Source organism: Rutidosis leptorrhynchoides, chromosome 1 (genome assembly GCF_046630445.1).
Source record: "Rutidosis leptorrhynchoides isolate AG116_Rl617_1_P2 chromosome 1, CSIRO_AGI_Rlap_v1, whole genome shotgun sequence".
Lineage (NCBI taxonomy): Eukaryota > Viridiplantae > Streptophyta > Magnoliopsida > Asterales > Asteraceae > Rutidosis > Rutidosis leptorrhynchoides.
Genome location: NC_092333.1, coordinates 292,674,415 through 292,685,431, shown reverse-complemented (window position 1 = coordinate 292,685,431; position 11,017 = coordinate 292,674,415).

The window sequence follows — 11,017 nt, the reverse complement described above, 5'->3', positions numbered from 1 at the left end:
AGATTGTAAAGCATATGTTTTAAGATTACAAGGCAATCTTAAATGCTTTAAAGTCTAAGGCAGGAAAGGTTATAGTTTCCTAGATTGCTAAGGCACCCTAGCTAGCAAGTAAGGCACACATAAAGATGCAATCATGGTTCTCTATAACAGCCTGGTTTGCTCTGATACCACTCTGTAACGTCCTTCAGATAGGGTCTGGAAGAAACGTTACTAATATCAAATAAACCAACATATTATAATACTAGAACAATACTAAATGACAAAAATTTAACTTTATTGAGTACGTAGCGGAAAATGAAATGTCGTTACAATAATGGAAATAACGATAAATTAATTGTTCATATGCAGAAGTAATAAATGCGATATCTCTTGATCCTAAGTCCAAGTAGCATCACATAAATAGTAGATAAGAAAGCTTGAATCAACAGCACCTGAGAAAAAACATGCTAAAGTGTCAACCAAAAAGGTTGAGTGAAGTTCATAGGTTTAATAAAAGTAGTTATCGCTGTTTTAGACCACAAGATTTAGTTTGTAAGGTTGATCTCCCGCAGGATCAAAAAGTTATGCCAAGGCGTGATATTTAGACTAAACGTTCAAGTTTGCCCCATGACAAGTTGTGTCTGTCCTTGTCGGTTTAAATTTCATTATTAAGTAATAGAAAGACTTAGTCAAATGTATCGGGGGCGTTACTCCCGATAGGCCTACCCCCAATAATTAAGCATGCCGCAGCAATTAAAAATATCAACGTAGGGACTTAGTCGGACATAGCCGGGTATAGCATAGTTTAACAGTTTGGTGCTTGTGTCTAAGTTGTAAAAAGTAAAAACAGCATGTGTCTCACCCCAAGAAAAGTAAATAAGTTTGCTAGCAATAAAGAGGGGCTATGAATTCACCTTAGTAAGTAGAGAGAGAGTTATTCCTCGGAATAGTGAGTTGAACGAGTGAGCAGAAAAGTCAACCTATTGACATTTAAGAGTAGTTAAGTGTTTTTCCCATGTTTGAGTTTAAGTACGCGTTTATGTATAGTTTGTTTCACTAAGTTTCTATTCCTAGTAAGTTTCTATTTTTAGAAAGTTTCCTATTTTTAGTAAGTTTCTATACTTAGAAAGTTTCTACTTGAAGAGTATTTTCCATTTTAGGATACTTGTCGTATTAGATAAGCTTCCAATCACCCCTTTCCATTCGAATGGCCATTTCAGATCTAGGGGCTTGAGCCATAGGACCCTTTAAATCGGAAATCCAAACCCTCTGCCTAGAGTCTCGTAGAAACAATTCGTCAAGAAAGTTCGAAGATCAATACATCTCTAATACATATACCAAAACGTTCTTAAGTGTTATAATATAAGTAGTAGGTTATATATGTTAATAACAGTAACAGTGTATACATGTTAATTAATAGTATAAGTAGTATTAGGGTTTCATTAATTAGGGTTAGTTAATTAAAGTGGTATTTTAATGATTAGGGTTTGTAATAAATGACTAGGGTTTAATTAATATCATAGGGTTTAGGTTTAATTAATTAGGTTTAGGTTAAAGTTAATTTAGAGTTTTAATAATATATGTACAATATATGTGTCGTATATATATATTGTAAATTTATTTAGACAAGATAACTTTAAAATATAAATTTATTAATTTAATATGTCTAATAGTTATCTTATTAATTAAGTTAATGATTTTTATAAAAATTTATGAAAAAGTTCGGATTTATTTTATATGAAAACTACAAAAATTGTTTTAACCATATCTAACTCAATTTTAATCAAAATCGCATGATATTTATATGAATTTTGATTGGTTTTGAAAGGGGAATCCAAATATGAACTCAAAATAAGAGAATAAGACTTTTTCAGTTTCTGAAAAATTAGTGTTCTAATAAATACGAATTTAGTCATACTTAAAACAAGGTTAGCAAGCTTAATAACTAAAGATATTTGGTATACTCTAATTAATTTTAATAAGTGACTATATATTCAATTAATGAGATTTGATTAGGTTTAAATAAATTAGGGTTAGATATTTAGGGTTTGTAGATCATACATTATATATATATATATATATATATATATATATATATATATATATATATATATATATATATATATATATAATTTTTTTTTTGTAGTCGACATATATGTATAAATGTATATGTCGACTTGCATGTATATATATATTGTTTTAGGTTAATTACGCATGATTAATATGGATCAAGAACAAACATGAATCAAAACAGGAATGGAATGGACAAGTTAAGGTTTATAGTCTTATACCTTGAAGATTGCTTGAAAACCCTTGAAGATCTTGTTGAAGAAATTCGATGGTGAGGGGTGGTGATTTCGGTTTTTGAGCCGAAAATAGGGAGAGAGGGGAGAGATTTGAGAGAGAGATTTGTGAATGAGATTTGGTACATGTTTAGCTCTAGCCTAGGCCTCTATTTATAGGGAGGATTAGAGGGTTCTAGAATTAGGGTTAGGTTTACTTAGGGAACAAGTTAGGGCATTTCATGGAACTTTTTCATTTTAAACCTTGCACTTTTGATTAGTTAAAATAACTCATTAAATGTTCTAGTTTAATGTTTAAAGGCTACAAGTTTAAAGTATTACATTTTGTTCACAAAAGTTAATTAGCTCATTATTTTTATCTTTTTATTAACTTGTCGTTCATTACACAAAGTTAATTATACGTTTTATAAATTTTTTTTTAACGCTTAACAATTATTGATTAAAGTTTAATCGTTAAGTTTAATTATATTGTTTGGGCATTTAATAAGTGAAAATATAGAATGGAAAAATGAGGGTCGTTATACCGCGAGTGCGGAGCTACGGATTCCAGCTCACCACTTTTTGGCCATTTGCTTGTCGACATAATTAATAAATATATATAATTTATATAATTATTTATATATTATATTATATTCTTGTACATAGTTGACTTATACTTTTAGCTCCGTTGACTCACGCGTTGATGCTCAGTTCATGTCTCGGTTCTGAATTTTCGAACGTCCTTTCGTACGCTTAGATATCTTGTACTTTGCATTTCGCGACTTGTACTCTTGTAATTTTTAGACGTTTCTCATCAATAAATTGAACCACTTGAATTGTAACTTGTACGTTTTAGCTTTTTGGTCATTTGCGCCTTCTAATCGTATTTTTCTTCTTTTGTCTTCGCACTTATTTAATATAAACGATTATTACATGAAAATAGAACAATTGCAACTGAAAACTTTACATATTGGAAGGATATTGTGCCTAAATATATGATCATTTGGAGCACTATCAAATATCCCCACACTTGAGCGTTGCTTGTCCTCAAGCAATACAGAACTTGAAATTAAATCACACTTCACTCGAATAACTTTTTTTATTCTCACACTTTATACATCAGTGATTTTGATACGGCGGTATAAACAATGATAGTAACAATGTGGTTTACAGTCCCACATGACTATAAAAATTTAGATCCTTTAAGGAAATTGGATCTTTATGAAAACATTTGATCTTGTAAAAATTCAATCTAGCTTTTACCCTAGATAAGTTTTCCGGAATAACCCTTCACCGGTGTTTGCAAAATATTTTTTGTTTTTGTGGGTTTTGTGGGTTTCAGATTTTAAAATTTTAGCTCAAAACTTACGGTTTTGTGTCACCCACTTGCTAACCTTGTATTAGGAAAGCACACGTCCAGTATACTTGCTCCGTATATTACCTTTTGGTAAACTACCGTCCGGTTGTAAAGGAAAGCGATGAACAAGCAACTGTTAAGGCAATGTCTAATGACATGCAGATGTTCATGGTCCAAAAACATGTCGGATGCAATTACTATCCTTGGTAGGAGAAATAGTAAAGATCACCCTATAATTTTTCGGTCTGGCACAAGGTCTTGTCTTCGACCATGCTATGCAACCACCGTTCTTACGGGTGACACCAGATTTGGTTCAGGTGACCTAATGAATTCCGGTGAATTCTCAGGATTTTACGTTCAATGGTAATGAACGCATTGAAAATAGGTTTTCAGAAAATAAATCGGTTTTAATTTGATCAAAATATTTTCTCGTTCAAGCTCGAGTTTAAATATCATCGAATTCCATGAGTTTGTAATTCTCAATCTTTAAGGTCAATCTCAAGGATTGAGTAATATCAGGCTTAAAAGCTGATTTTTAATCTTTAAGGAGATTATCCTTTTTGGGGGCCTGATTCATTAGTCTTATCACGCTAATTTGCACGGCACCCTCCCCATTTTACTAGACAGATCCTCTCATGGTTAGGATAAGTCTGACCACATGGCGACCCTGTTTGATGCTGAGGTCCGTGGATTTCCAGCTGATTTTCGAGAAAACTTTTCAAGGTTTTTCGTAGACTCTACAACTGGTCTGGACGACAACTTTCTGACCTAAATCAAGAAGCGCGTGTCTTTTTCGGAAGACTTTACTTCCTTTTAATGATGGAATTCATTCATCATGTAGATCCATCTTTTCTTTCATCTTTATTACAATATACCGGGTAAAATAGTTAATTTAGTCCAAAACAAAAGCACCTGCAATAACTTTACAGAAACATGTGATAGATGGTTTTTATTTGAATAACTTGGTACATTCTCCCCACACTTGGATTTTATTTATTTATTTATTTTTTTTCTTTGCCTTTTTATTCTCCTCTTTTCCATTTTAAATGAATTCAAGCATTTTGGGTTGTTTATCAATTTATGTCCTTTCTGAGGCAACGATAATTTCGGTATTAACACCTAGTTTTATCGTTCATAAATATGTATAAACATGATTTTGAATTCATTTAGTTAAAAATTTTTCAAATTTTAACAAAATTTGACAAATAAACCAAGTGCAAACCCGAGAGAATTTATAACCCTTCCCCACACTTGAGATCATGTAATGCCCTCATTTGCATGAAATCAGACTATAATTATAAATTCATGAGGGTAATTAGTGTAGAAAATTGAAAAAATACCCAGTTTGTAATTACTAAGCTCATCGAATGATAGATGGCGCACCTCATCGTTCATTCCTTTTGTTGGTTTATCACACATGTTTTTCTTAAAAAAAATGGTTGCTTTTCTGAACTGTTTGCTAATTTTTGAAAATGCGTATTTTACCCTAATTTATCATGCATTTTTATTAACGAGTTATGCACTAACCTGGACCCCGAATTTAACGTTAAGTGGGGTTAGACTTCCCCACATTTAGCTGACGACATGTGAAGTCGGTAGAATAAGTTCCACGAATTAAAATAGTGAGCCATTTATTTACATTTCGGGTGGTGTATAATATATCAATGGGTTTAAATTTTAGACCCGCCTGATCGTCGCTACTTAATTCTTTTTTAAGTGTATCTTTTAGTAAATGGATATGTCTCTTTTCTGGTTCTTGGTAAAATGGATCGTCATACACTGACATACATATTTCTTTAGGGTGGACAATTCCTAACATTTCCTTCCGTTCATTCTCGGGATCAAAGTTTTCACCTCTATTACCCAATTGGGTGAAATCCGAGGTTTCATTATCTATTACAACTCGTAGTTCATCTTCGGTAGATGACTCGTCTATTGAGAATATTGGGTTGGAAGGTTGTGGAATTGTGAATTTCGGGATCGAAGTAAATTCTTCTTCATTAACGGTCCTTATCGGTCCCACCACTTTGGTCTCGGGAGTAAAGTTTTTAACGTTATCGTTTTCCCAAGAGTACCAATTTGTCACTCTTACTTCTTCTTCATCCATTGATGGATCGATGATTTTGTTGGTAAAGGCTAATGTGTCGATATGTTGTGAAATTGGTAAAACTGAATAAAAAGTATCATCGGGATAATTGGTGATTTCGGAGCTCTCGAATTCATCAAAATTCGATGATATGAGATTTTCTTGCACAATACTCCTCAGATCAACAGGTGTGTAGTCCGATAGAGTTTCAGCTTGCCTATTTGCAAACTCTCTCATTTGTTCATTTTGAGCATCAAATTCTTCGAGTTTGATTTTCATATAATCTAATAAATTTTCAGATACATAATTGTCCTCGTCCATGGGTGCATAATTTTTCATAGGAACGTAATAATAACATTCCCATGTTGAGTGATAATCTCCACAGATTTCACAACCAGTTATTGTTTCGTCATTCGTGATCCAAGGTTGACCGAACGAATTTTCATCAACACTCGTTTGAGAGTATTGATTTAATTGATTTTGGATTTCAAAAAGAGTTTCCATAGCCTTGTTTTCAAAATTTTCCATTTTATTGCGATGGCCAAATTTTAGCTACAATGTGGTTCATTCACTAATTATCCTATTAGTTATAAAACTAAAAATTATATAAGTTATCAAATTACTAGACTTTTCTGCTTTTGCCCACGTTTCGAATAGCCAAAAGATGCAGCAGGGAGCCAGGATCCACAACTCAGCCACTAACAAATCCAACTATTACTACGAAGCAGAAAATTTTGGATGTCTATTAATTCAATCGCTTACAATAATTTTTCGTCGAAATTTAAAGAAATTTAAAGAAAATTCTGTGCCCTAAAAACTGGAGTGTAGAAATGAAAAAGAAAAAGCGCGTCGAAAAATAAGAGTCGAAAAACAAACGTCGCAAAAAAACAAAAAACCGAAAAATAATAATAAGAAAGTAAAGCGTCGAAACTTAAAAGTCTAAAAACTAAAAATTAAAACATGCGTCTAAGGGTATTAAAGCTTAAAAGGAATTCTAAACGGAAAACGGCAATTACTTAAAAAGGCACTAATATCTATAAACTTAAAACGGCGTCGCAAAATTCTAAAGCACCTAAATCTTAATCTAAAGAAAAGTACTTAAGGGATTTTACGGCAAATCCTAAAAATCTAGAAATATAAAAATAACTACGGCAAAAACTAATTTAAAACTAATTACGAACGACAAATATTACGAAATAAAAAATAAAAATATAAATTATAACTAAAATGATAAAAATACAAATTTTATAAAAATATTATTTTTATATTATTTATATAAAAGGATTAATATAAATATGTAAATAATAATAATTAAAACTAAAAATACAAATTATATTAAAACTATATAATAATTAAACCCTAAATAATAAATAATAAATAAATTTTTACCCTAATTTCGCATTTAATGAAGGGGTTCACCTGTCAGACAACCTCCGTGATTGCGAGGGTTTCTGTGAGTGGTGCTCCGAGATCGCGGAGATATGCAGTTTCAGATTTGGTTGCAGGCTCAAACACGTTTTTTTTGTTTTTTGACTTAAATATATGATAGAATATATATATATATATATATATATATATATATATATATATATATATATATATATATATATATATATATATATATATATATATAATAAAAATAAACTTATATTTTTAAAAAAAATAAAAATACTTTTTATAGACAAATCTTAAAAATATAGCGTTTTAGCGTCCCCGACAGCGGCGCCAAAAACTTGATGTTAAAGCGGAGGGGTACAAAATATATTATATTTTTACTACGAAATACGACGAAATATGATACAAGTTACACAAGTTTTTATTTATTTATTTACAAATGGGTTATACCTAAACTCTGCCTACCTAATCGTAGTGTAGTATAGTTTTTAGTATGTCTGGTTCGTTCCACAGGGAGACGGCTTATTTTACACTATATTTTTATATAACTATATTTGTACAAAATATAAATATATATATTACAATTATTATTATTATAAAAGGGGGGTTTTACCGTTTAATGACTGGTTTGTCGATTTTATATTTTAAGCAAAGCGTAAAGTAAATGACGATATTTAACTAACTATAAAATAAATAACAATAATTAAAATTAAAATAAAAGTACGAGGAAATATGAAATAAAATATATTATGCTTATTTAAACTTCCGTACTCATGATGTTTGACGTTTTGATTTTAATTTATTACCCTAGGTTAATTGTCCTTTGTCCTGTATTATTCGATATGACCATTTGCATTTATCCATAATAGTCCATCGGTCATAATTATAAAATGCGAGAGTCTTCGTCAAATTAACCTTATACCCGAAGTCAAATATTCCAACTAATTGGGGATTCGAACTGTAACAAGGTCTTAATACTTTGTTTAATGAATACACCAGGTTATCGACTGCGTGTAATCCAAGGTTTCAATACTTTGTTAACAATTACACCAATTACCCTTGAATGTAATCCACCCTTGTTTCAACGAGTCCATTGACTATTAATCCATTCCCGTGTCCGGTCAAATGAACAATTATTGGTATTTATAGATATCCCGCTCACCGTACCCAGTCAAGCATATGTGGTTATATATAAATACGTCAAATTATAAATCTCTATATTAAATTAACAAGATATCATGTAGTTAATTAAATATAAAGCCCATTAATAGCCCATAGTCCAATTTCCACAAGTGTCGTTCTTTTGTTCAAACCCCAATTATGGTCCAAAGCCCAATAACCCCATCTTAATATTTAGCCCAACATCACGATTACTTCGGCTCAAATAAGCATAATAATAACTTAAGTACGATACATAATTGAAAAAGGAGAATTTAACTTACAATGATTATTAATCGCGTAGCGTTACACGGACAGAGTTCTGACTTTAAAACCCGTAAAATAACTTTTAAATTACCTAAACTAACTAATATAAAACTAAACTAATATATATTATAAATATATATTATAAATATATATTATAAATATATAATATATATTATAGAAATAGAGAGATTGAATTGATATGGGGTGCAATGGATTCGGCAGACTTCGTGCCTTTTATAGGAGATTTCTGACTTTGGCTGCTCCGCGAGTGCGGTACTTTTGTGCCTTACAGCTCCGCGTGTAATGTCCTCCCAATAGGGTCTGGAAGAAATATTACTAATATCAAATAAATCAACATATTATAATACGAGAACAATATTAAATGAGAAAATTTAACTTTATTGAGTACGCAGCGGAAAATGAAATATCGTTACAATAATGGAAATAACAATAAAGTAATTGTTCATATGCAGAAGTAATAAATGCGATATCTCTTGATCCTAAGTCCAAGTAGCATCACATAAATAGTATATACGAAAGCTTGAATCAACAGCACCTGAGACAAAACATAAATAAAGGTACTTTTGTGCCTTACAGCTCCGCGAGTGCGGAGCTTCGGATTCCAGCTCACCACTTTTTGGCCATTTGCTTGTCGACATAATTAATAAATATATATAATTTATATAATTATTTATATATTATATTATATTCTTGTGCATAGTTGACTTGTACTTTTAGCTCCGTTGACTCGCGCGTTGATGCTCAGTTCATGTCTCGGTTCCGAATTTTTGAACGTCCTTTCGTACGCTTAGATATCTTGTACTTTGCGTTTCGCGACTTGTACTCTTGTAATTTTTAGACGTTTCTCATCAATAAATTGAACCACTTGAATTGTAACTTGTACGTTTTAGCTTTTTGGTCATTTACGTCTTCTAATCGTCATTTTCTTCTTTTGTCTTCGCACTTATTTAATATAAACGATTGTTACATGAAAATAGAACAATTGCAACTGAAAACTTTACATATTGGAAGGATATTGTGCCTAAATGTATGTTCATTTGGAGCACTATCAGTTCACCACAGAATAACCATTTTCATTCAATTTCATATTTGGATTTTGACTTATCAGAATCCAACAAGTGGCATAATGAAGAAAATATTGGACAAAATAAAACTTGTTAGAAACAAACAAATTAACTATGAGAAATTCTATTAATAATCCACGCTAACAAAATCCTAGCTGACTGTTCCTAGCTAACTGTTAATTCCTTATTACATTTATTTATCGCAATTTTAATTCTCGCAATTTTATTTATCGTCATTTAATTTATGTTATTTATTTTTATGCACTTTAAATATCGGGACACGTATACAATGTTTTGACATATCATATCGACGTCATCTATATATATTATTTAGAATAACCATAGTAACTCTATATGCAGTAATGATCGAGTTCTCTATACAGGGTTGAGGTTGATTCTAAATAATATATATACTTTGAGTTGTGATCGAGTCTGAGACATGTATATAATGGGTCACGACATGTATTAATTAATTTGAATATTATATATTAAACTATATATGAATTATTGAATTTCTAACTGTGGACTGTTAACCGTGGACTATCAACATTGGACAATTAAAATGAATTAAATTATTGATTATAATATATGAAACTAAACAATTTTTTAAGTTTGCCACTTGATTTCATCTTAAACCTCATTTGTATCTTGACGATTACAATCTGCGTTCAAATCTTTCATTGAAAACACCTCAATCGAGAGGATGAACCAACCACACTTCATCTACGTAAGGAAAGATTCATGCATATAGTTATACACCTGAAAAACTCTCGGAAACTGAGTAAGCGTTTAACACGTATCTGTGCTAGCTTCTTTAGCATTGTTATTACCAAAAATAACATTGCAATTTTTTTTCAAATTAGCCAATTTTGTCACAGCTTCAGCAAATCAACTTCGATTTTCATTTGGATTAGCCTTATTATAACTTGAAATATAAGTTGCCTTTCGTCATCGTTATAGAAGAACCGTTTATATTCTACCACATTAGCAGAAACTTACTAAAAACTTCATTACTTATTGGCTTAAGTCGCTCCGAAGAACCATTATATTTGTTCATTAAAACCCTATCATATACTCATCCGCATCTTGTAACGAGAATCGTCATACCAAATACCGAGAATTAGCAATCAGTATTTAGAATCTCGCAGCGTTTCTACGTCAACAGTTATATGTATACATATAACATCTATCTCCTAGAATTACGATCTTCAATTCTGAAATTCTAAAAAGCATCCAGCCAATGAATCAATACGTTGAACTTTGAAAAAGCTGAATGAAGCAGCAGAAACTGTAGACAACCAAAACAGTCAAAAGTTTGATAATGAAGAATAGAGTGTTGGCAAAGCTTAGAAAAAGTTCGAAACTGAAAAACGGATTGAGCAAACTATGAAGGAGACTCTGAACAAAT